This window comes from Callithrix jacchus, chromosome 12 (assembly GCF_049354715.1).
Source record: "Callithrix jacchus isolate 240 chromosome 12, calJac240_pri, whole genome shotgun sequence".
Taxonomy (NCBI): domain Eukaryota; kingdom Metazoa; phylum Chordata; class Mammalia; order Primates; family Cebidae; genus Callithrix; species Callithrix jacchus.
The window spans coordinates 122750845-122778013 of NC_133513.1; the positions used below are offsets into that span (position 1 = coordinate 122750845).

At 47.1% G+C, this 27169-nt stretch overlaps 1 protein-coding gene across 1 annotated transcript in view; it reads right to left on the minus strand.

Moving 5' to 3' along the window:
• Positions 1 to 5537: 5537 nt before the first annotated feature.
• Positions 5538 to 27169, minus strand: part of LOC103787380 (uncharacterized) — a 49284-nt gene continuing 27652 nt past the window's right edge. The window contains exons 3-4 of the transcript XR_013524456.1: positions 13683 to 13715; positions 5538 to 10345 (exon numbers count right to left, since the gene is read on the minus strand). The gene's annotated coding sequence lies outside the window, so the exon portion shown is untranslated. The remainder of the gene's footprint in view (positions 10346 to 13682; positions 13716 to 27169) is intronic.

The following is a 27169-nucleotide window of genomic DNA, read 5'->3' on the forward strand; positions in this document are numbered from 1 at the left end:
GAGCATTCATTGGGAGCTGAAGGTGGCTTGGAACTCCTCTTCCCTGAAACAAAAAAAGCATATTCAAAAGATGAAATGATGTTTTCTATACATTCTTGAACATTAATTTCTAAAGTTCTCTTATTTTGTGTGTTAGGGTTTTCCTTTTAGGTAAGAATTTTCTCTACATCAAAAGCAAATAATTTCTTTTTTTAAACAATATAAATTCTGACTCAACACAGGAGCCCTCTTCCTATGCAAATTCACCGAATTCCTCACCCAACCTCAACACAAATGTCAAATCTCGTTCATTGAAAATGAAAACTCTCAGAGTGGAACTCATTGCCCAGTTTATCCGTTCCCTTTTTCTTCCCATGTCCCCAAATAGTATTAAAATGCCTGAGAGAGAGGCACCGGTGGCTTTTACTTTCTGCTTAAATGTTTGTTAAATGTCACAGCGCCGAGAATGTTCAGTGCTGGAGTTCAAGAACACTCTGAAATGTCTTATTAATTCTTCATAACACATTGACAGGCAACGCTTAAAAACAAAGCCCCAAGAAGAAAGCCGCGGTGAGTCACGAGCTGCACGTGGCTTGTCCCTGCCTCGGCATCTGGAAGCCCACTTCTAAACAGGAAAGGCGTTTCTTACCGTGGTGTGTTTGCTTCACAGCGTCCGACTATCTGAGTCACATTCCTGGCACTTGACACTTTGTTTGAATTGAACACATACTATTAAACCCAGACTAAGGTTCTGAGTCTCTCAATTACCTACAATTTTTGTCTTTGAGAGAAAAAAAAAAAAAAAAGCCAAGGAGTCGCCGCTGCCCATATTTATTGGGAACCATCTGTTACGCCTCTAATTAAAACGTACTTGTAATGAGCTTGTTAGTGCACAAAATGTGTCAGGTATCGGATATTATTCATGAGGCAGTTGTTTCGGTGGCTGAGTGATGCCTTAGAATCCTATTAGTTTAACAAAGTAATGTATTAGTATTTTGACCCAATATACAAGAGACTTCAGAACGACCTGGCACTCGGCTCGTTGAATATTTTTTTTCTCAAAGATGTTGCTATTTCTACCTAATATATAGTCAGATGGCCTCTTATAATTGCAGTATCAAATCTTTGCCTCAATTTTCAACTGCAGGTGATTTCAAATGATTAAAGATGCACAACAGGGAATAAACAAAAATGCTTACACGCAATTATTTTTAATTAGTATTTGGCTATAAAGTGTATGCCTTCATAAAAAAGTCTGTTATTCACATAAACATCTGTTACCATACACACAAGGAAACACACTGTAAGTCTGTCATCACATCACCAAAACAGAAACACGGAGGGAGGCTGGCCAGGAAAGCCAGCACTCGGAGTCCTTCAACAAAAGATCTCGGTGTAACTGCCAAAACAGACGCAAAGCCACACCTTGCAATTAACATCACTCACAATCAAAGGAAGAGCGGTTACCCGCGGAATTACACTCGAAAATGTTAAAATAGATGGAATTATTCTTTGAAAACAATAGAATCTCCAAGCATGAGACAATTTCAAATTCTTTTGCTAATTTTGCAGCCGTGCGCATAATCAGACAGTTTCCTGTTTGCATGCTGTCTGCTGGCTGCTAATTTTCCAGGTTCTCTGTACTCTTATTTTTGTTCATCAATACATCCAAACTTTGTGAAATGCAGCGGCTTAAATCTCAAGGGCTGAATATTAGCCTTGTTTCGCGAGAGCCTCCAGCAAGGGGAAAAAAAAAAAAAAATATATATATATATATATATATATATATATATATATATATATATATTTTTTTTTTTTTTTTTTTTTAAGTGAGCGTGCCCCCACCACGCACAGGGAGAGAGATACAGGGAAATAAATTAATACTGCAGTAATTGATAGGTGGAGATAAGGCTGCTCTGTGGAATACTGAGAGGAAAATGAAGGGGAGGTGTGAGAATACCTTGCCCATGAATTACGGAATCAGTGGGAATTACCAGGCTCCAGTCGGCGGAAGCTCTTGGAAGCATACGGCTCCAGGATCACCCCCAGAAACCCAAGTTAACACGTTCTGTTCGCAGCCCAAAATCTGCAGCTTTTATTAAACACAAATTCACATGCCAAAAGAACTTATCTTCATTTGCATGAAAATGCTAACAATAATTTAATTGAATCACACAAATCAGCGTCTATACTGTTGCCACACTGGGTTGTCTGTGCTTAAATTAGGCAGAAATCATGGCCCCTGGCTGTGGTCCCTGGGGACTAATAAGCAGTTGTTACCATCACGGCCCCCACACCAGGCTCTGGCTTGTCCCCTGCAAGGCCATGTTCAGCTGCCTCACCAGGGCACGGCCCCCCCCCGAGGGATGCTGTGTTGAGGAGTCTTAACGAGCGTGTCCTGACGATGTCAGGGAGGACACAGCCCAGGGCAGCGGACAGAGGGACCAAAGGACCTCCGCATCGTGGCCTCAGTCTTTCTAACTCTGACTCAGCTGTTACTCCCAAGATGGACACAGAGGGCCCAAGACTAAAGTCCAGTCCCCCGGAACATAGCACCCCTCCATGCTGCCCACCCACTGCCAGCCTGCATCAAGCACCCTCAACTCCCAGAAACAGACTCAGCTGTGAGGCTGGTGTTGATCTGCAGCCATGCGGCCTTTAAAACCCGGACGCCGCAGGCAGAGCCCAGGTTCACTCAAGGGCAAGCAGCACAATCATTAGCAGCCCCGTGTAATTTAAAAATATAACCAAGAACAACTGAAAGGAAGAAATATACTGTGGGACTAAATCTATTGATCAAGAGCCCCCCAAAGACAGGCCGTAAATAAAATGGCACAATGACCAGAAAAGGCCGGTTTTACATTAAGAAGCAGCAAATTCATTGCCGGGGTGAGCCCGGGAGCCAGGCCCGCGCGCCGGCTGCGTCCTCCTAGGCAGGAAGGTGAAAGATGGCCCATTCCTCACACAGGAGGCGCGCTGGGTGAGAGCCAGGCTGCCCTTTGCTAAGCGCCCATCCCTCACGTGGGGAATCCTCATTTTTCAATCATGTTCACGCTTCAGCCAGCTTCCCCTTGACGTCACTCCTTAGGCATCATCTCTCCATCGCAGAGATAATTTTAACCACTAACTGCCCTGACCGTGGCCTGCCTGCTGGGCTTGTGCCCAGAGCCCATGGAAGGCCGCCTCCCAGTTCGCGGGATGCCTGAGCGCACCCGCAAAGTCCAGGGCCACCTCCCCACCATCTCCTGATGGAGACCAGGTGGCCTTGCAGGTGATGGACAGTGCGCTACTTGCCACCCCAGGGTCAGCTGTGCTACCTGGGACCTCTGTCTCTTGCTTATTCTGGCAACAGAATCACAAAACCTTTTTTAGCTGAGAGGCTACACTGGATGGAATTTTGAAAATCAGAGTTGCTATAATATGTAGAATGTGTGGAAAATGAAACAACAAAGATGAATGCCCAAGATTAATCTGAGAGAAATCCCGGCATACAAGGCCCAACCGACAGAGTATCCGCTACTGGTCTAGAAATTGACTCCCGGCCAGCTGGGTTCTAGAGGGAGGAGAGGGAGGCTCTCACCTTGAACACAAAATGTTAGAGAATGCCAAGAAACTCAATAATCAATACATGATATTTTTAAAAATCAAAATGAATGCAACTTAATTAGTGTGCTGTGTCACATTCGGCTGGGTCTTCAGGAAGCATCAACGATACCACCCCTTTAGGAAAAATAAATTGATATTTCATGCATAGTGAATTTTCGAATTAATTTTTATCTTTTAATATTATATTAAAGTATTGCTGAGTTTTTTGGAGCCCTTTAGCCTGCGCCCTAGGGAGTACCTCACTCTCTCAGCCTCGTCTAAGCTCTGACTCCCTGTCTGCAAGAAGGCCTGCCAGCTAAGTGTGAAGGAGCTGCTGGAACAGAGCTCACCTGATTTCTGAGAGCAGCACTTTGCCCAGATGCTTTTCCATAGCTGCGTTTGCTTTCGTTCTTTTGCAAGCCCCTAGACTTCTGAAGACTGTGCAAAGTTTTATCCACTGCGACGGCTTCCAACGAGGGTTTTCCTGGTTTTGTTGGAAAACAGAATGCCCGCTCTTTGCCCAGACCTTGTGTGAGAGTGAGATCTCTTCTGCACTGGTTATTTGCTGATGTTTGTACTTGCTGTGTTAATTTCTTCATGCCCACGTCACTCAGGAGAATACAGCCGGTGTGAAATTAATCAGCATGAAGAGGTCTGTTGGCATGTGCAGCATCCAAACAGGCAGATCCTGTGATTTTATGGCAGTTACTTCCTTGTCAGCAGAGCTTGGCTGCATGTTAGGAAGCAAGGCCACTAGACAGAGCAGGGAACTGGGTTCTGGCCCCACCCCGTGTGGTCACCTGTCAGTGGACCTTGGGTCCTACCTTGCACCTGTCCATGCCCACCTCCTCCTGAACCAGGCTCCTCTGTGTCCCCTATATGTTTCCTCAGCCTGCCCCTCCAGCCACGGCTGCCTCCTCCAGAGGCATTCAGGCTTTGGTGGCAGCACTCCACTGGTCTGCACTGAGCACCTCTGGCTTCCTGCCCCAGGCTGCCCAAGCCAAACTACATGGTACACCCCCTAGGAGAGTGGGGAGGTCACACCGTCAGGCCACCTTTGGCCAGTGGGAGCCAGATGGAGAAAAATCTTCCTCCTTTGTCCCGAAAGACTGTTCTGAGACACTTTTCCTGAGACACCCGGAAGGTTCTGGCTGTATCCTGCCCCAGTGGCCACAGCAGTGGCCAGCGCCATCGTGCATGCTTGACTGTGGGTCCTTTACTCTCTCTTGTTTCCCATGCCCCACTCTCTCCTCCCTGGGATCTCTTCCCAGACACCCTATTGAGGCTATAAAAGGACATTTCCTGGCCAATTTCTTCATGGGTTGCTAGTGCTAAAACTGGGATCACATGTCATTCATGTGTTTTCTTAATATATGAACTCTACAAATACCATGCTATTTATTCTTATCATCTACACCTTCTCCCTAGTCAGGCTTTCTGTTATTACATTATTCCATAATGACTGACAATCAGGGAACAAAATATTTTACTGTGCCACACAATCTGCCTCTGACTCAGCCTCCTGTGTGCTGTAGCTCTTTTAGAATCATGCGTAAGCTTGGCTAAACCAAAGGCAGCTGGAACGAGGTTGATGTTTTTCTCCGAATCTGAATCTGAATTTTTGCTGGGTCATTCTGCAGAAAGCTTGTAGGCTGTGTTCTCCCTTTCCTGATGTTAATAAAGCCATATTGGCCATTTTTTGACTAATCTTTGCCCTATAAGTGGTTTATTGATCATACAGTTAGATTACAAGTTTGTCTCTCTGTACATTTCATCGTTGAATTCCTTCAGATTATAATACAATAACATCTGATAAAAGTTACGACTCAATAAATATTGATTCATTGAAAAAGCAAATAAAAACCTGTGAAGAGCAAAATTAGGAGTCAAAGAAAACACTAGAATCATGGCTAGGTTTTAATAAATTGATATGAATGACAGAAACTCTTAAATAACTAAAACGGGACAATGAATTAGAATATAATATTTACTAAATATTTTAGGAGCATATAATAAGAAAACAAATCATTGTTTTCAGTAGTTTAGAGAACAGAATTAATTTATATCCAAGTTAATTAAATAATATTTGAAATATGCCATGAAATCTTACCAGAGACTTTAAAATGCAAGCATGTTGTAGGTATTCTTTCATTTTTTCTATTTTACAACTGAAAGGAAGACCAGAGCCCTTTCTATGTCACGGGCCCTGTATCTAGTGTGCCTCTTCCCTTTTTTCTTGTTTGTTCTGCTAAGCTGGGTGAAGTGGGCGATGGTTTATTTTGCCTGCTCTGCATCTGTGCACCTTCACCTGAGTTTTTCCTGCATTTTCCCACTGTCCTCATCCACAGGCATTTCCTCATCCCCACTATGGGAGTAGGCATGAGACACAGGTCTGCCCACCCCCGGCCCAGTTACTGGTTCATATGTAGACATCTTTCCCCCTCGGGGTCAATGAAAGGCTTCGCAGAGCTGACACACAGATGCTGCCACCGTTTCTCTCTTTTCTCTCTCTCTTCCTCTGGCACCGAAGCCCTAAGGGCCACCCATGGGAGTCTGGAGCTGCCATGGTACCTGGCAAGCCACGTGGAAGAAGCCTCATGCAGAACGAGTCCAAGCCAGGCAGCAACTTAAGGGAGAGAGAGACAGAGAAGACCTAGAATATTCTTTGACCCCTGGATCTGGCTGTGCAGAGCTAGGATTTTCAATGCCATGAACCAGCTAATTTCTTTGGACTTCAGCTGAGTTTCTGTCACTTGCCGTGAATGAGTCCAACTAATACACGGAGGCATTGTTTCTGGGAAGAATATGCTATCTCAGGTTAGAGTCACAAGTGGCCGCAGCCTGTATAATACGACATCCGACCTCCTCAGTTCTGTTGTAAACAGAACTCAGTTCTTCAAAGTCCCTTGATGCTAAACAGTTTTATTCCTTTTTGTGACTTTTTAATCGCTCATCAAACAGCACCTTTCTTCTGCTTCATTGAGCACGTTTATACAGCCATGTTCTGCTTAGAAACTCTGGACAGGGAGAAAGATGGAATGCTTAACTGATAGTCTATAGATATGTTTTCGTTTCAAAGTTCATTGAAACAAAAATTACATCCTATAATTAAACCTAAGGGAAGCCTCATCAATAAAAATTAAAAATTAGTAAAAGCTATTTAGTAATAAAGAGCTACATATAAATGTTTAAAAATGATCAAATTCAGTAACTGTCTGTATTTCGTGCTTCATATGCTTTTAAGCAAGGAGACCAGAGCATCTTGGATGGGACCATCTCAACAGGCATTGATCAGGTTCGGTAGAAGCCACGGCACGTTTTGGGCTTAAACGTTGTGAAAGCAAGAGTCTTAGATTAGGAAAATGTATCTTTAAATATAAGTACACAAATCGTAATGTCTTTTAAACTAATTTGCTTATTTATTCAACCAGAATGATACTGTCTTTCATATGCCACCACCACCAGCGGGGGAAATAGACCTGTTCCCTGTCCTTAAGGAGACTTCGATCTAGTGGGGAATAGGGAAAGAAATGAAAAAGCAAATGCATGCCGTAAACGCGCTGAGATAAGTGCAATGCAGGGGGAAAAGCCGGAGTGTTAGGAGAAGAATGAGGCCGCCTGCTTTACACAGGGTCGGGTCAGCTTCTCTGCCCTATCATGACTTTCCCGGGAGAAGCATTCTTTCTCTTAATATTTGTCCTTCCCAAGTCGAGCATATCCAAAAACCAAACCATAAGCAGAGCCAGGCTTGAATACAAACAGACACGCAGTGGAGTCTGATGAACCCTCGTGGTCCGTCATGAATTTGTTATGACGGGCGGCAAACGGGACAGTCTCCCGAGTGGACAGGGCCTTGAAAGCAGCACAGTACGTATCTAGAGCCTTCTTCAGCCCCCAGGCCTGTCGTTCACTATCTGCGTGGCCTTCAACAAGTCACCTACCCTGCCTGTTTTCCCATCTGTAAAAATGGGTGTTATCCTAATGGCGCCCATCTGGTAGGGCCATTGCATAGATGAAATGACACTGGGCTGGGAGGAAGCTCCTTAGAAGCACTGGGTTGCAGGAGCAGCTAGGAAGGAGCGTAAGAGCTAACCATGTGGCCGGACCCCGGGAAGCTCTCTGGCAAGGGAGAATGCTTGTGCACAAACTGGAATCATGAGGTCCCTCCTACAGTCCCTCGGCTCCTGGAAAGCATCGTGGTCCCGAAGCGCTGATGGAGAGAAGCGGCTCCCGGCGCATAGCCTCCTCTGCCTGTCAGCGCCCTTGCCTCTTAGCACATGTTTTCAAGGTCATCTCCTAACACTGGCTGCCAGTTGCCCAATCGATAGAAGCAACATCACACTCTTTCCTTAAAAAGGGAAAAACAAAGCTGCTTTCATTAAAGCCTCATCATCCTATAGCTTCTCCCAGAGCCCACAGCAGCCACTCCAGTCCGGATGTGCTAAACTGTCAGGGCGACGGCAGGGTCAAAATGGGCTTTGATGCTCTCTCGCACGTGCATGGAATGGGATTGTAACGTGTTCTGCAAAAGGAAAAGCCACTGCTGGAGAACCTGCAAGCTCTGGGAGAAGCTATCACGGACAGTTCCAGAAACAGTTTCTCCTCGTATTAAAGGAGGTAAAAAGAAAATGCAGTTTCTTTTTAAAGCAAACCCCACCTGCCTCAACGCCTGACTTCTAGGGAAGGGCACAACTTGCCAGGCCTCTTGGTTGAGAGAGATGAGGCTGCTGGATATGGTCAGGAAACAGAAAGAGCTTATCCCACTGCCAACCCAACTGGCAGCAGCTGGGGAATGGCCACACCTGGGTGGGAGAAGCGGCGTAAAGAAAGAAGGGGGTCACACAGTGAGGCTGTGGCCAGGCAGAAAAGGCCAAAACACAGTGGCAAACAGTGCCTATGGGGAGGCCCAGACAGCCGCACGTTTCCATGATGGGCTTGTCAGATGGATCTTCAGAAGGATGAGGCCAGGAACCCGTATGCAATTGCATCCTGTACCACGGTGACTTAGAGTCTCTCTGTTTCCTGCAAACCTTCACTAATGCTGGTTACACACACAGCTTTGGGCTAGAAGAACTCTAGGGAAATGACGGACAGGCAAGTTATCCTGCAGGGGATGAGGGCGGTAGGAAGGGGTGAACTTAAGAACTCGGGGCAGTGCAGTCTGTGTAAGAGGTAAGAGGTGACCTACAGTGACGCAGACACTCAAGAATTCTTCAAGATGAGGTGAAGTGGCCAGGCGCGGTGGCTCACACCTGTAATCCCAGCACTTTTGGAGACTGAGGCAGGTGGACCATTTGAGGCCAGGAGTTCAAGACCAGCCTGGCTAACATAGCAAAACCCTGTGTCTACTAAAAATACAAAAAATAGCGGGGTGTGGGGGTACATGCCTGTAATCCCAGCTACTCTGGAGGCTGAGACAGGAGAACTGCTTGAACCCAGGAGGCGGAGGTTGCAGTGACCTGCAATTGTGCCACAGTGGCTTAGGTGACAGAGTAAGACAAGGTCTTTAAAAAAAAAGAAGATGAGGCGGAATGACAAATTACCCAGCATCCTTGGGATAGGAGATCAGTCTTTTTCACTGTAGATCTTAAATGATAGAGTAAGCCAAGAAGTTAGGAGCGCTGGACAAGCCGAAGGCGAGCTCCCCAAAGGACGTAAGTCACACGCGTATATCCAGCTTCCTGCTTTCTGACATTTCTATGGCGAAAGGAAGTGGGTCATGTCTAACATTAACTTTGTTGTGTGGAAGTCCATTCCGTGTGCCTTTCCACGTGTCGAGAGTGATAAGGAAGTTATTTATAACACTCTGGAATGGTGAACATGAAGAATGATGGCTTCCCTCCCGAGTGCCCTCTCCGCAGCTGCTCTGAGCGTGCCACGCCTCCTCACCTCTGCAGAGGGCTGGCCGCTATTGACTGTGCCGCGTCCGGCACAGAGCGAGCAGGGACTGCTGGAGAAGAGGGCGTCCTCGTCCGTCCAGTGAGTAGACGACACTGTTTGCAGAGAAATACTTCTTCCCCGGGTGAGAAGGAGTCAGAATGAGGCTTGACCCACTTTCCGAAAGACAGATTGGCTGACTACCAGGTTGTTCAAATGAAGAATTCAGTTTCTGAAGCACCTAATACTTGGCTCCTACCTGGAGGGACCCTAGTTCTCAGTTCCGGGGTCACATCTTAGTGGAAGGATATGTGGCTCTTTCCTGGCATAAAACAGATGTTGGAATAAAGTGAGCCTGAGAGCGTGTATTTAGGAAAACAAAGTTATTCAAGGAAACTCTTGTATTTTCTAAGTGAAGGTGCTTGTTCCCTGTTGTTTAAAGGCAGCTGTAAGAGCGGGCTGCTGAGCCCAGGGAGGGACTGGCTTACCCACCAAGCAGACGTGACAACGCGTAAGAGCCATGTTCCTTTGTCTCTAGTTGATCACCTGAATGAAAGGAACAGCTCAAATGTTTCTGGAAAGTGGCTGTACTTGCTACAAGTTCTTCAAGTCCTGGAAACTCCTGAATAAAGAATTTCCTAAGTCCGTGGGAGCGTTTGGCCCAAACCAGTCCTGAAAAGAAAATATCAAATCAAACAGCTGAAGTCAGATTTGTGAGTAAATACACCTATTCTTCTGAGATTCGGTCTTGATCAAGGGTTACTCTGGTTAAAAGAAAATGAAGCCAAATAAGGGCAGATGGAAATATCAAAGAAGACACTGACGAATCAATAGAAATCCCTCTCTATGATGAGCAGGGCTGGAGTAGGATGATCTCTTGTCACTGGAAATTCATTCCCATTAACTACAGTGAAAAAGAAAAAAGACAAAATTAGAACTGAACCTCATGATATCCTCTCTGCCTTGCAGAAATTATTAACTTATTTCTAACATAATTTGTTTTGTCTTCATCATTTCTCAGCAGTAAAAATAGTAACTTTTAAAGTAAATCTAAAGAGTAAAAACTGGACTTCCGGTTAACTATGGCGGACGAAACACACTTGTTTATCTGCATTTCTTTCTAAACTGCCGCTAAAATGACAGTAATGGAATTAGAAAAAGTCACGAACTCATGAGGACAAAGCGAACAGGATAGGGGATGACAGTGAACAAGAAAAGACACCAACTTTTGAGTGACAGAAAGCAGATGGAGGAGCGTGCACACTGGGAGGGGTCCAAACAGCTGAAACCTCCTCTCCCAATAATAACCAAGTCGATTCATGCTACAAAACTCCAGAAAGGCTTAGATTTGGAGGCACTTGGTACCTCTGCAGGCGTCAGTACGGATAATGATCGGAAGACAGAAGCAACTGGAAACCTTTATAAAAAGCCCTTAAAATCATAAAATAATATTAGTAAATAATAAAGGCCCTTAGACTCCAAGTCCTCCTCCCACAACCAGGCTGCCCAGCAACTGTCCCCCAGCCCAGCCTCGGCAGAAGACAAACGGAAGATTGTTCTCGAGGAGGCTGAACCTGAGACTACCTAGACTAGGGGCCACCAGGCCACTGGAGGGTCAAAGTGAGGTGCCATATTGAAAGCAGGAAACTGAGCATCTTAGTCCTGAATGCTGACATTCCTAGTTTGCTTCTCCTCTCAGCTCTGAGAACGTCCAGCCTACAGATAAGCATTTGGGGAATTTTCCTCTGAAGAAACTGGCCCACCCAGAAGAGACTCTCTGAGCTGAATTACCCCCCAGCACATGGCATCAGTATTACCTGAACCCTGGATGGCAAGGCCACCAGTCAAGATGCCCTATCACAGGCAGCATTTCCAGTGAATTTTGTAGTGCCTTGCACCCGACAGCTAGCAGTCTCCATATACTTGAGAAAAGCCACTAATCTGAAAGACTGAGATCAAAATAAATGAACCGGGTGAGACAAAGAAGGTTTAGGAAACAGACACAAAGAAGTGAACAGAAGAAAATGTCAAATAAATATGCAATTAATATGCTCAGAGATGAGAGGCTTTTGCATTCATAAAACAAGAATGTAAGACTTTTTTAAAAAAAAAAAAAGGAGTATTCAGAAACGAAAGAGTTCTTGTAAACTAAAAACATAGTAAAAAATGGTTTTTAATGCCACAGGAGACTTGGAAGATAAAATTGAGGAGATCTCCGAGAAAGTAGGACGAAATGTTGAAGAGATGAAAGATAGGAGGGAAAAGACGAGAAGCTTCAGAGGACTGACGGAGGAGGCCTGCTGTGAAGAGATAGCAAAGCAGATGAGTAGGAGAAAATGAAGAAACACTGTTTTTAAAAAATGTCCTTGGAGCTAAAGGCCATGGGTCACTAGATTGAAGCCCACCGAATTTACAGTCCAAGGAACGTAAATCGTCCCACACTGAAGCACATTATTATAAGATTTTAGGACACCAGGAATAAAGGGGAGATTCTACATGTTTTCTGCAATGTTGAGGAGGATGTAAGTCACATACCAAAAAAAAAAAAAAAGAATGAGGGTTCTCCCCAGGAACACGGGAAGCTAGCTGACCACCGGGCGGGGCCTTGAAACTCTAAAGCAAGAACATTACCTTCTGGACGTCTATACCCAGCGAAGTGTGAGGCGTTGTTAGTCAGGTGCGAGCGCAGAATCAGCCCTTTCAGGTATGCAAGGCCTCGAAAGCTTATCTCACCGGACCCTTTCCTAGAACGTTACTAGAAAACTGAAGCAAGAGAGGAGAGGACTCCGAGAAGGACGCCCACCACTAACAGATGGAGATGACCGATCACCTGCTGTGGGACTGTGCTAAGAGAAGGTTTATACCCCAGGCAAATATTTGGAGTATAGAGCAAATAGAAACTGAAGCAAATCAAAGAGTGAAGCGATTACCAACTACAGGGAAAGAAGGTTTTCGATAAAATAAATGTAATGAAAGGAAACGGTTCTGCACCTTATTAGCGGTCATGATCATGTGATCCCTGAGAATCGCTTTAATCTACCTCACCTGCCCCCACAGAAGTGACCCGTATAGTGCCTTCACCGGATGAGGGCTCTTCTGTGAAGTAGAGGTGGAACTCATCATATTAGGTAAAAAGATAAAAAATAAATTCTGGAAAAATGTTTTGACAGGCAAACTTTTTTGTCAAGGGGAGCAAGGTGTCCTTTTAATGAGACCCTGCTTTCAAGGGTTGAACTGAGGAAGAGTGAATGTATTTCCTGGGATATGGTCGCCCCTAGGTGAGGGGTAAACTGAGGAAGAGTGAATGTATTTCCTGGGATATGGTCGCCCCTAGGTGAGGGTTGAACTGAGGAAGAGTAAATGTATTTCCTGGGATATGGTCGCCCCTAGGTGAGGGGTAAACTGAGGAAGAGTGAATGTATTTCCTGGGATATGGTCGCCCCTAGGTGAGGGTTGAACTGAGGAAGAGTAAATGTATTTCCTGGGATATGGTTGCCCCTAGGTGAGGGCTCGGATCTGGGCTGTCGCTTCACTTGGTCTTAGTTGTAGGCTTCTTGCCTTGTCACTTCAAGTCAACATTTAGACCGCATTTGCCTGAGTGAACCATGCACACTGGCCATCGTCCCTTCATTTGTTAGGCTAAGGGTTTGGCTGCTTTAAGAGAGAAGGTAACAGTCCTTGTGAGGTGGGGCAGGGTGAATGTGGCGGTCTCGTGGCATAGGGACCCAGGCCCTTCTCTCTGGTCCCTTCCATCTCTAGAAGCCGTATTGTGTGGCAGTTGAAAGCATAGACTCTGAAGCCAGGCTGCCTGGGTGAAAGTCTCTACTCTGCCCTGTACTCTTTGTGCCATTTCTCTGTGCCTCAGTTTCCTCATCTGTAACACGGACCTAGTAGTAGTGCCAACGTTATCAAGTTGAAAACAGTGCCTGGCACACCGGAAGTGCTACATAGGTGGCAGCGATCACTGATCCACCCTGAGGTCTGACCTCTTCACCAAGATGCCTTCTCACCATGCACATGTGGCAACTGGCAAGGAGAACCGACCCTCTCTCTCACAGTCACGGCAGGAAATCATCCACATCCCACTGGCGGGGACTTAATGACATGACCTTGACAAGTTGCAGAGGCAGAGGGAGATGTAACCTTCTTTCCAGGCACTCAAGCGCTCCTAAAAATATCATCACTGGGAAAGGAGTTGGCAAAGGGTAGTGGAGGACAGCTAGCAGTCTTCGTCACCATACCTGTTAGGTGTGTCCCAAGTTCTCCATTGATATCTGTAAGTCAAAAGACAAATACGTCTAAGCATTGACCTGCCAATGCATACATAATGTGTCCTACATTAAAATAAGGTTGTTTCATTTTTCTTGTTATGCCTTGATTTTTACTCAGGTCAGAGATTAATTCTCATCAACCCTATTAAAGGCAGAGGACAATTCCTACAATGGAAACAGGTGCAAAACATCACTTACATTTTTATGTAGTTTTATCACAGTGAGTTCTGGTACATTTTTTATTTTTTAAAGGTGGGCATTAGAGTCTGGGAGACAAGCAATCCTATTTTTATCAACACAGCTATGGGATATTGGAACTACCAAGGCAGAAATCTCATATAGAAACCTTGTACATTCATTCGCCATGACTAACTTTTCTGTCTTGTGGAATTGAAAGTTGTAAGAATAGCTTTCTTTAAAGCAATATAGAAACTTTTTTTTATTGCAAACAGCTAAATAAAGGCTGGCAAAACAATAGGTTCATTTTTTACTGTAGATCTTCAAGTTATAGGAAACTTGTCTCTCGGCCAATTTGGGCTGGCTTGGAGCCAAAACAGATGTCTCCATTGTCATCCTCCCCCGTATACTTATTGCGGGCAAGATAAAAACCCTTAATTTTAAAAACTCCAGCCGAGGGTTGGGTAAGAAGCAGAGTGGCTCCCTTAACTGTACTGGTCCTGAAAAAAAAATCGTATTACTTTATACCAGTTTATTTTCTTTTTCAGTTTCTAGAAATTGAGTACTTAGAACAAGAAATGCTAAAAAAGGGAAATTCAAATATTTTGATCATCTATTATAAATCAAGCTTTCGTAACTAGAGGTATACACAGGCACAATCGATCTATGAGAAACACTCGCTGGTTAAGTACTTCTGAGCAAGTCCTTTCCTCTAGGTGGGCTGGCCCTGAGAAATCAGCAGGCGTCCTTCCATTTCAAAGCACAAAAGGCTTCTCTTCTGTTTTTAGCCATGTCACCCTCCCGCCTTTTTTTAATTAACAAGATTTGAGATCATTCGGCGAATCGTAACCATAAAAGTGACGATCGTGATTGGATGATGTTTTATCACTTGAAAAATAAATCTCACTGCTTTCCTCCCTGTGCACTTCATAAATGTCGCTTCCTCTTCATTTCATGTTTATCTTGCTTTCAAAATCTATTATGCAATTGTCATTTCATTGAAATCAAAAGCTGTCTCTTAATTATGTAAGAATGGATTATAAATCGGTTACTCATCTCTCTATATGTTCCCTTTATAATGATTACAGCTAAATGTGCATTTTTATACACAAAAGACCAAAATGGATTTTACTGGGTTAAAATTAAGACTAGCAAAATTCCGCGGTCTAGAAGACAAAACAAAGCAGTGTGCGATGAATCTAGTTTGTGATAATAACAATCTTGCACTGATGAAATAATGCAAAGCTTGTTAAGTCGATGGCTTTGGAGAAGACAATGGAAGCCGCATTTCCTCCCTCAATTGAGTTAGATTTAGCAGGGAAAGGTCAGCCATACTTCCAACAGGAATTAGAAAACACAGCAGTTGGTGATGTTACAGGGAGAATCCTCTTACAGCCTAACTTACAATAAATGGACCTTCCTAAGACTCAAGTCTGCTGCATATCCTGGTAATTAATCATACAGAGGCACCAACCCTTAAGTATTAAACACTCTCTAAATGGGAAAAAAATTGCTGTATTGCTAAGCACTAGGACTTGATTCATTTAGTATTAACTTTCAGTCTTTATTAAAGTGGCTTTAATTTTATTTGTGTGATGCTATTCGGGAAAAATAAACACCAAGGATTTTAGCTGATTGTACACGGTCCGCTCCTGCTCCAAATTGTAAGCTGCGTGCTGTTTTGCAGAAGATCCCCATGTTTGAAAGCATGCCATCATAGCAAGCTGCACTTCAATATCCTATGAAAAATGTGTACTGAGGACATCACCACGGCAGGCTCTGGGCTGAGAACAGAGCGGCAATGACCCTCAGGTGCGGGCATGTGGTCCAGGTTGCCCACAGTCTAGATGGGGGTCAGGAGAGGATTCAGGTAACTGTCATCTGATGCAGTCCAGGCTGTGCAGACACAGTAGACAGATCTATTTTACTGGAAGGACTCAGGGCAGCTTTCTAGAGGAAGCACACTTTAGTTCAGCTGTGAAGAGTAAGCAGGAGTTTAGTGCTAGGGCAGGGCCAGAGGGGGAGCACCCTTAGGACAGAAGTACCCTCAGGATGGCAGGTGGGGAGGGGGCGCAAAGCAGCTCATGGCATAGCGTGGGCTGCACCAAAGGCATAAGCCAACATACAGGCTGCTTGTGGTTTGGCAGCCATTGTCTGCAGCGTACCCCACACTCGGCAGAACTGAGGCCATCCAGATTCCCGGGGAAACCTGAAGGCTCCCTGCCCCAACCCAGGCAACTTTCCAGCGGCCCCAGACAGTCTGGTTCACCATCTAGAGCCCTGCCTGCAACATTGTAGGCTGGGGAGTTGTGAATCTGCTTGGCACCAGACACAGCCTTTTTCCCAAAGGAGGACGGGAAGTCAATTCAGAGCCAGCCAGTCCTGCAGTCCCCTGGGGCTGGGCCCCAGCAGCTGTCTACAGAACCTGCACCATCGCGGTCTCCGAAATCAAGAGGGGCACTGGGCCCCAGAATCCCTGAAGCCTTTCCGTATTCCACCTGCACTCCCATCCCCTGGAGCCACCGGCCCCCAGAGCCCTCAGGTTAGGCCACTGCCCACGGGGGGCTTACAGGAGACCCTGAGACTCTGCCCTCCTACACTTTTGGCCACAGGCGACTCCAGAGATGTCCACAAACCCTGGCTTGGTGCTAGACCCAGGGGCAGACGCCAAGAAGATTGCGAAGCATCGGCAGGTCAGATGGGAAGCCACAAACACAGAGAGCATCTTTGGGTTTGCTCGAAGCTCCCTCCTCTCCCCTCTGCCCTTCCCTTGCTCCCTGGGTGACCATAAATGTTTCCGCGTTATCTATTGATGATTATAATCACACGAAGCCAGGACAGATGGGCTCCACTCCTCAGCTCACAGCCATAAAGTTTACAGACTCACCACGGCCGGGGGATAAATTACCATTGCTGATCTCTCGCTCATTTACTCAGAGCATGTTTCTTCAGGATGGCTGTTTCTCCTTTCAATCATCTGGCCAAAGTTTGTTTGTTTTTTTAACCAACTTGATTTTCTAGAACATGAGAAATATGGGTGATTCGAAGAGCAAGTTAGAAACCATCCTAAGTGATTAGGCAAAAACGGTGTTTTGGAACATGGAGAGGAAGCCCAATTTCTCACCCTTGATCATCCCATGGGACTGCTGAGCAACGGTGTATTCCCGCTGGGCCACAGCAGTGAGAAATGGGGCCCCAGTGGTTCGTTTAAAAGTGTACTGTCGAAGGTAATGGTGCTCAGATTAAGTTTTTAGGCTCCTTGCTGACTGCTGTTGTTCCATGGGCTAATTATGTCTACCTTCGACTCACTGGTGTGGCCCAATCAAGCCCCGCAAGTGGGAGGATATTTCTGGTGTTGTTTTCTGGCTTCTCCCCCCCGAGCGGTACCTGTGGGTATTGTGTAACAATATTGAAAAGGAATGATTAATTCAAAGTTCAGGTGCAAGACAGGGTCAGAAAAGAAATGTTCCTGGATAGAGCGAGCATTTCAAGATGAATTTGCGACTTGAAACATCATTTTATGATGCATTTTCTATTTTGTTATCAGGGGAAGTCTGATGGCTGACACGAGAATGATCACAGCATTTTGGTGCCATGTTCTGTGATAGGCTTTTCATAAAAATTAGCTGACATTGTCATGAGCACACAAGTAAATTTATAGCTTTCATACTGGACGGCCGTTCCCAGAGCAATTTCCAACCACTTGGGCTTTTTATTAAGTTTATTGTACTTTTATTGTTCAGTGGAGTGTAAGCAGTGAGATTACAAATAAATGTAAGTTCCACTGGATACGAAGTGGGGCTTGTAGGATTACGAGAGAAGGGGGTGAAGGAAGCCACACAGTAATTTGAATCACTGGTGATAGCAAACACCACCCACTGATGTTTCTTGTCACCTGCTTCTATACAGAAGTTCAGGAAATTGACATTCCATTCACATGAAAGTTTTCCCAGAAAGCCCTCCTAGGAGAAGTCTTTGTGGAAAACTTGGTACTGCACATGACTCTGTAATGCAAAGAAAACGCATCCTCCTGTGCCTCCTCCGGGTTCATTTCCGTTTGGTGCTGCGGCTTCCTGCTCTCTCCCTCACCTGCCAGGAGGGTCATGCTGCCACCGTGAACATTCCCTCCAAACTGGTGAGGACCCTGTTAGGAAGCCTGACTGGCCAGCGTGCCTGTGCACCCCACTGTGACCAGCCTCCTCCCACGCTTTCATTTAGTACTGAAGACGCTGGGCCCTTTAACTCTCCATTCTGCCTTTATGTTTCCCCAAAGAAAGGGTCCATAATCACTAAAGTTCTAATGTTGGTTTCTTTTTCAGCTGTTGATTGAAAGTTGTTGGCTAAGGTGTTATCATTCTCTAGAGGGACTGAACAATTGGATAGATGTATACATAGAGGGGGGTTTACTAAGGAGCATTGACTCACGTGATCACAAGGTGGAGGTCCCACAACGGGCCATCTGCAAGCTGAGGAGCAAGGAAGCCAGTCCTAGTCCCAAAGCTGAAGATTTGGAGTCGGATCTTTGAAGGCAGGAAACATCCAGCGTGGGAGAAATACACAGGCTGGGAGGCTGGGCCCATCTAGTTTTTCCACGTTCTTCTGTCTGCTTTTATTTTGACCACACTGGCAGCTGATTAGATGGTGCCCAACCAGGGTGGGTGCGCCTTTCCCACTCCACTGACGAAAATGTTCATCTCCTCTGGCAACACCCTCACAGACACACCCGGGAACAATACTTTGCATCCATCAATCCAATCAAGTTGACTCACAATATTCACCATCACCCGGGGTGAGAACAGAGATTGCAAGGAAGGGGGAACCCTGTGCCTGGACAACCCTCGAGGTCTGGAAATCGCTTCCCTGCCTTTTGCTGAGTGGGTTAGGAAGGTGACCTTGTAATTTTAGTGGGCATCTGTGTGCAGAAACTGTGGGTCGCCAGTGCCCCCTCTTACTTTCTAACATATTCCAGCTTTTGTCCTCAGCTCCAGGTGATGAATCATAATTGGCCCCAAATAATCATCTCAATATTCTTCCCCATTTTCCCAGTCTCCTCTGTGATTAAAAGCAGCCAAAAGTGGGCTGTGAAGTATGAAGCGGATGGTTCCTGGGTCAGCTTCCCTGATTAAAGGGGACACGTGTTGATAGCACAGTTCTTTTTCCTCTTTCTCATCTTTTCTGCCTTAAACCTGGACTCTGTCTGGAGCTGTGGCAACCATCTTGCAATTACAAGGCGACAAGCTTCAGGACAGAAGCCAGCACACCGACACTGCAGTACTGAAAAGATAAAACAAACCTGGCCATGATGGCATCGGTGGCAGGGGGACTAACACTGGCCTTGCTTCCGCACGCATTCTGTGGGTGAACCGAAACCTCTGTTTAGGGCCAGCTGTCTCTGGTCAGGTATTCCACATCTTGCAGCCAACTGTGTTCAGCACCAGCCTCATTTAGGGAGCTCATGAGAATGCAAATAGGTGGCTGGGCGTGGTGGCTCACACCTGTGATCCCAGCACTTTGGGAGGCTGAGACGGGTGGATCACAAGGTCAGGAGATTGGAACTATCCTAGCTAACACAGTAAAACCCCGTCTCTACTACAAATACAAAAACTTTGTTGGGCATGATGGCACATGCCTGTAGTCCCAGCTACTTGGGAGGCTGAGGCAGGAGAATCCCTTGAACCTGGGAGGTGGAGGTTGCGGTGAGCTGAGATTGCGCCACTGCACTCCAGCCTGGGTGACAGAGTGAGACTGCGTCTCAAAAACAAAACAAAGCAAAACAAAAAGAATGCGAATAGGCAGGCTCAGTCCCAGAAGTTCCCTCCCAACATGTCTATGATCAGGCCCAGGAGCCAGCACAAGCATCTCAGGTCATTTTTATGCAGCTGATCCTCGACAAAAATACCTTGGAGCACAAAAACAGAGTACAAAAATGGGAGGGATAAAGGGACGCAGTCTGCCCAGGCGACATGCACCAACCGTGTGTTTCCCAGAATTTTTGCTCCCCGCAACCCCCTTCTCAAACTTAACAGGTAACACCTGTTGTTCTTGAGCAGCAAATGTAGAATACAAAATAAAATAAAATAAAACTGCTCCCACCCAGGATGGGGATGCTCTGATGGAAGGGTGCTCTGAGGCTTCTTAGGAGGGTCTGGCTTCTTCATCCATCTTCCTGCCTCACCCCGGCGTTGATTCCACAAGGTCGTCTCCAGCAGCCAGTGAACGTGGCTGTTCCAGAGAACATTGGCCTCACCCTTTCCTCATTATGGCCAGCAGTCAGATCCTTCTAGCACCCAGCCCCAGAGGACCAGAGGACGCCCAGCCTCAATCCTTCCAGTGAGAGGCAGTACCGTCTTATCAGTTCAAGGTGCGGGTCCCCAGGGTGTTGCAGCCCAACAATTCTGCTGCTTCAGCAGTGACTGTCGACTACTTCCCAGCTGCCCCTTGCAGATAAGTAGGATTGGAACACCACTGCTATGCAAGGAGGAGCCGGGCTCCAGGGAGAGCCCAAGGAAGGGCTGAGAAGAAGCTGCAGGGAGACCAGAAGTCCAAAACCACACTTAGCCTCTGCCAGTCACAGCTTGAGGTCAGAGAAGAAGGAACAGACAAGCCCCAGCACCACAGAGCCCCAGGCAGCACCGGTGTCCCCAGTGCCACAGAGCCCCAGCGCCGCAGAGCCCCAGGCAGCACTGGCATCCCCAGCAGTGCTGACAGAATGGCAGCTCCGTCAATCCACCCAGACAGCCCCGCTGGATCAGCTCCCAGGATATAGGGCCCAAAAGTCTGCATTCTCTGCAAGCTGCCTACATGACCACACCTACACATTCCTAAAATGCATGTGGGGGTTCATTCATCCCTACTCCCCGTGACATTGGGGTCAGCTAGAGCTGCCTTTGAATTCCAGCTAGGACTCTTCCTGAGCCTGTGGCTATGAGACGCTGTGGCATCCCTGACTAGGATTTGTGGACAATGGGATAATCATGGTACCTGCACTACCTAGAGCCCTCAGGAGAATCAAATGAGACCGTGGATACAGCACACCTGACGCGATGCTGCAAAAATGCACGGTGAGCACTCAGCAAGCACTAGTCACTTTTATTCCATTGGTATCATCTTCTGGGTGCCCCCATGCCACTGGCACCCCCGGTTTACCTAGACCTCAAGATGATGAAACATGAAAAGTTTGGGTCTTTCAGCTAGCCAGTTCATAGAAAGGGGGATCTGAGAAAATGGTTCTGATTCGGATAACAACAGCCCTAGTTCCCCTGATTTACCCAAAGGAAGCAGCATTGTTTTCAGTCCCAGCAGGAAGGGCTTGTCCAGGAGCTGCAGAGGAAGCCCACGCTTAGCTCCACACCTTAGGGGCTTCCCAGCACCCACGATGGCAGCTCCCGGCAGCACAGAAAGGGAAAGGGAGGCCCAGGAGGCCCTTCGAGGAAACCCCTCCTGAGATGCTGGAGGGGAGAGGACCCCAGGAGGTTACTGGGTGTTCAGTGCTAGAAAACCAACACAGAGATGCTGGCACCGGAAGTGGCATTTTCACCATGTCCTCGGTGGAAGAGCAAGCAGGGCGATGGAAGGAAAACAGAGCCCACTTGTCACCAAAAGTCCCCAGACTTGGAAGGTTATCTGCCCATGACTTTCTTTAAACCCATACATTGGACTTATAGTAAAAATGGACATTCAAGGTATCAAAAATGAGTATATTCTTGGTATATATACCAGCCAAATTCAATACGACTTGAATTAGAACATGGTCAATGTGTACACCTCCAGGTGAAGTGTATACAGCCTGAACAAATGACCCAGATGAGGAAGAGGACACACTTCAGGCTGGAGGTGGGCATCAGCTGCCGTCTCCCCAGCTGTGGGGCCTGAAGCCTGGGCTCAGGGATCTAGACACAGCCAGGTGACCTGCTCCCCAGGCCCCACCTGCTCTCCTCTGCAGCCCCTACAGCATCGCTCCAGACCTTAAGCGGGCCTGCCTTACCCACACCCTCAGCAAGTAGAATGTCTTAAATTCCTAGGTATACTCAGTTGGATGAGTTCAGGGCACCATGACATCTTTTAAACCCTGGACGTAGGTTTGCAAAGGGTCCTCCCCACCCACACATGGGCAAGGTTGTTTACTGATGTTGGCTAAGGAACCATTTGGGTCTGAAGGATCACAGCAAAATGCATTGGCTGAGTCACTTTTGAATAGCTGCTTACTGAAAACAAGCCACAGAGGCTGCTCAGATTTTCAGAAACTTTTGAAGCAAGTAGAGAAAAGACTTTGTCGCAGCCTAGAAATCAGGGAAATCCAATCCAAAATTCAGGAAATGCCACTGAGGACATACGGTGTTTCTTTTGCTTTTCCTGAGTGGTATCACCAGGTCTAAATTCAACCTGCACCTATGCACACATCACAAGTGCTAAGATTGCACCAGAGGATGAGAACAGTTTCCTTCTTGAAGGATCTGCAAGCTTACTGTGGGTGGGGGCAGGAGGCGGGGGGCTGGAGTGGGAAGTCCCCTGCTGGAAGCTGGGCATGTGGAGCTTTCTGCAGGAGGGTCCTGACTCAGCTTGCTCCTTGCCCACCACAGGACCCAGCCCAGTGAAGCACAAAGTAGGGCTTATTCATGATTGATTGGTTTAATGATTGTTGATTAATTGATAAAATAATTATCAATTATTTGACTGATTGGTAGTGATTATTCATGATTGATTTATTCTTGTTTTAAAGTAGGTGAAATAGTTGCATAACTAGATGTATTTCATTCATTTCCAAGGAGACATTTAGCAACCACACATCCAGAGGAAGATGAGTCTGTTATCTCCTTTTTAACGGTCTCAATAAAACAACTCTTTCTCCATCGAGGTCCTTACAAAGATCACTCCCAGATCTCAAATCTCCGTGAAACTTCCTCACCAGCACCTGCTGCGCCACACCTGGTCTGGGCTGGGTGCCAACCTCCACGCAACCAGCTGCTGGCTCTGTGTGCCACCACCTCCCACCACCCACACCATCCCAGGCAGCCCAGCCCCAACCAGCCTTTCCTTGCCTCTCATGGCTCATCTTCCTCAGCCAGCGCTTGTCTCCTGCCTCATGTGTGGCCACGTCAGACTGTACACATCCTTTAGTACCCCATTGTCCATCAAAATAAGTCTAATATCCTTGCCTACACAACCAAGACCCTTCCTCACACCATCTGACTGACTGTCTTCCCGGCCTTTTCTCCCCCAGAGGCTCTATGCATGGCAAGTGAACTAGCCCCGTTAGAATTTAGCAGCCCCGCTGCCCCATGAGGATGCACCATGTCTTTGGACAAGCAATGGCATCTTCTTGCAAAACTTTCTGTCCCCCATTGCCTTTGGCCCAGAATCTCTCCAGCCTTCAGGAGTCCATGAAAACCCTTCTCCCTCATCCTGTCTTTTCAGACCTACCCATCCAGGGGCAATGTTTGTCTTCTCTGGGATCCACCTGTGGCTCCCGCCTCTACGATGACACCATCCTCCCTCTACCTCACCCACTTGTTCAACCACCCAGCAGCTGCCACCTGCCATGCACTCTGAGTTCATCCGATTGGGCCATGAGTCCCTGGAGGACAGACACTGTGACTTTTCCCTCATCACACTTCTTGGGTCTGGCACAGTGCCTGACTTACAATAGGTTTCCCAAACCACTAGATTAAAACTGAGTTGCATACAGGAGCAGTTGTGTTTAATAAGAGTACTTTTTTATTTATTTATTTATTTTTTTGCATTTTAGGTTTTGGGGTACATGTGCAGAATGGGAAAAAATTTTTGCAGTTTACCCATCTGACAAAGGGCTGATATCCAGAATTTACAAAGAACTCAAACAGATATACAAGAAAAAAACAAACAAGCCCATTCAAAAATGGGCAAAGGATATGAATGAGAGTGCTTTCTAAAGCATCATGTTTATCAGAGTAACTCTAGTCATTGTTTCCATTTCATATTTCTGCTGGACAGTCTCAAATAAGAGGGGGAAGCCCTTGCCATTTGGAATGCATCATTCCCTTTGGAAAAACCTGGGTGGTGGGGGGTTCTTCCTGGCTGGCTGTGGGAGCCTTCTGCCCTGGGCGCCCCTGCCTCCAGCCCCCAGGGCTTGCTTCTCTACCACCGAAGGCAGTCCCTAGCCTCTGGGCCTGGAAGCTGGGCTGAGGCCAGCCCTGCAGGCAGCGAGGCAAGCCCACCCACTTTGCATCTGTGCAAACCCAAGTGCTAGCAGCAATATTCATCTTAATTTTCTCTTTAAACCCTTGAGTTGCATTATAGCTTCCATTGTGCTGGTGACAGACAAATGCCTTGCAATAAATCCAAGTTAGGGTGACTGATACACTAAACACCTTTGCTTAATGATGTGATTGTTTCTTATCTGCAAAGTAATGTCACTTATGGCTTTGCTATTTATAGTCAATGTAGTGTTAGACCATTTTATGCCCCTGATGCCTCTGTGGCCAGCCCATTAGCTGTGATTATGGACCAAAAGGGGATACAGCCTCTGAAAGCTTGGCGAGAGAAGGCTTCAGAGTGTTCAAGTCCTCTCTACCCACAGAAAGCCCGCTCCTCATCCCGAGACCGCCTGCACTTTCTTGCAGGCACAGGTGAGTCAATAAGACACTGGCTGAAAACTCCAGTTTGTGCTCCGCCTTTTTCAGCACTGAGCATCTTCAGGACAGCAAGATACACATGAAATGTTAAATTTAAAACAAAAGGGGGGCGGGCTGCTTCTCTCTCTGACTCAGCCTCTAGCCCAGCAGGGCTCGGGCAGGGGGTATGGAGAATGTGGAAGGACAGGGCCTTTGCAAGCAAGTCTCCTGTTGGGCTGGTCCAGGCTTTGCCGGTCATTCATTATTTGCTAAGCTGTTTGCCCAAACTATTCTCTTTGAACAGGGTGTCAGTGGGGAGAGCAGACTTCGCCTGGGTCTCCCCACTCTGCTCTGTCCGCATGGTGTGAGTTGTCACCAGCTTCAAAGGCAGCCCCCAGGGTGGGACCAGGGTCCGGGCTCCTGGGCAGCTGCCTGCTTGTCCTGTGCCAGGCTCCCAGCTCCGAGCCCTGCACAGGCCCTGCAACTCCCATCCCCCTCTAGTCTCTGAGCTCCAAACAGCCTCGAGGAGCAGGACCCAGAGTGGCTGGCTTCTTGGGGAGAAGGAACAGGACAGCAGCATTGCAGAGATCCCTCTACAATGTCAGACACCTGCCTGGTGGGCAGCTGTGGCCATTCAGAACGGTGGCAAGGCGGGTCTTTCCCATGGCCCAAGGACCCCGCTGCCCCAGGAACAGTTTCATTGAAAGAGTAGTGACTCTGGTGTGTCGAACTGGATTCTCCAAAAAGATATGTTCAAGTCCTAGGCCTGGAGCCTGTGAATGGGACTTTATTTGGAAATAGAACCTTTGCAAATGCAATCAAGGTAAGAGAAAGTCTTACTGGATTAGGAAGTTTCCTAGTCCAGTGACTGGTGTCCTTAAGAAAGAGGGAGATTAGGGACACAGACTCAGGGGAAAACACCATGTGAAGAAATACACAGGGAAGACAGCTGCACGTTGACAGACGCGGAGACTGGGGTGATGCATCTATCAGCTGAGGGCCGCTGAGGGCTGCCGGAAGACACCTGAGCCAGGAGAGAGGCATGGGGTGATGCATCTACAGGCTGAGGACCGCTGAGGGCTGCCGGAAGACACCTGAGCCAGGAGAGAGGTATGGGGTGATGCATCTACAATCTGAGGACCAATGAGGGCTGCCGGAAGACACCTGAGCCAGGAGAGAGGCATGGGGTGATGCATCTACAGGCTGAGGACCAATGAGGGCTGCCAGAAGACACCCGAGCCAGGAGAGAGGCATGGGATGATGCATCTACAATCTGAGGACCGCTGAGGGCTGCCGGAAGACACCCGAGCCAGGAGAGAGGCATGGGGTGATGCATCTACAGGCTGAGGGCTGCCAGAAGACACCCGAGCCAGGAGAGAGGCATGGGGTGATGCATCTACAGGCTGAGGGCTGCCGGAAGACACCCGAGCCAGGAGAGAGGCATGGGGTGGGCTTTCCCTTGGAACCTCCAGAAGGAACGAATCCTGCCTGCCGACACCTTGATTTCAGACTTCTGGCCTCCAGAACTCTGAGAAAATATATTTCAGTTGTTTTAGGCCACAAGCTTTGTGGTGATTTGTGATGGCAGTCACAGGAAACTAATATGGGAACCGATGACTTTGCTGAGCCCTGGACAGATGCCAGGGAAGGCCCTTTGCGAAGAGTAAAGTGACCACCTGCTGGGCTGCCCACTCGGCTCTCAGGAGGCTCCTCTCCGGGCTGGAACAAGGGCGTCAGAACACATGGGGTTAAAGGATTGTCTGTAGATAAACAACCTCATGCACATTGTATGCTGTGTGTGGATATTTATGTTGCCTGTGTTTTATGTCTCCATCCTCAACTCCTCCTGTATACCATGCCATTAATTTTCCTTTGATGTTTTGAAAAGAATGAACTCTGTGTTGCTCTCAGCTGAACGTTCAACCAAGGGCGCATTCAACCCGTCTAGCCTAGCATGTTTCCCTGAGCCAGTGCGGAGTTGGGCTCACACCGTTGCCTTCGTTCTCTAAGTCGTGGCGGACTTTGGGCATGGAGCTTGGTAAGTGGATGATACTAATCATGCACTCAGCACTCATTTGTGGAGCCTTTTGTAATTTACCACGAGCTTTTGCACACCATATGAGTCAGGATGCATCTGCAGGCAAGATTCAGAATCTGGCTACAAGTGGCTTCACAATGAGGCATGACTGCCCTGCACAGAAGGCAGTTGAAGAGCTCTAGCAGGAATCAGTCATGAGGCCAGTGACACCCACAAGGACCCTGGCACCTTCCGTCCTTTCATCTAGCATCCTCAGGCAACACATAGTAGGCCTGGCTCTCTGCAGTGCTCATGTGGCCGAAGACAGAGAAGGAGCAGAGGAGGTAAAGACAGACAGAAGACAAAAGTGGGAGGAGGAGGAGGAAAAAGTGTCTTCAGGAAGCTGGGCAACCGTGACAGTGGCTCACATAATTCATTTGAACTTATTTAAACATTTATAAAGTGGTATTTATTGTGAAATACAATACAAGGAAATAAGGCAGAAGCTCATTAGTCACTTGGTAACAGATGCTGAAATATCAAAATTATCATTACCAAAATTACCAAAAAACAAACCAAAAACTCAGCATGGCTTCAAGTGCAGGGCTCAGAAGCATCTTTTGTTTGGGACTACCCCAGTGAGTCCGAGGGGACCTACAGCCAGACGGATACCA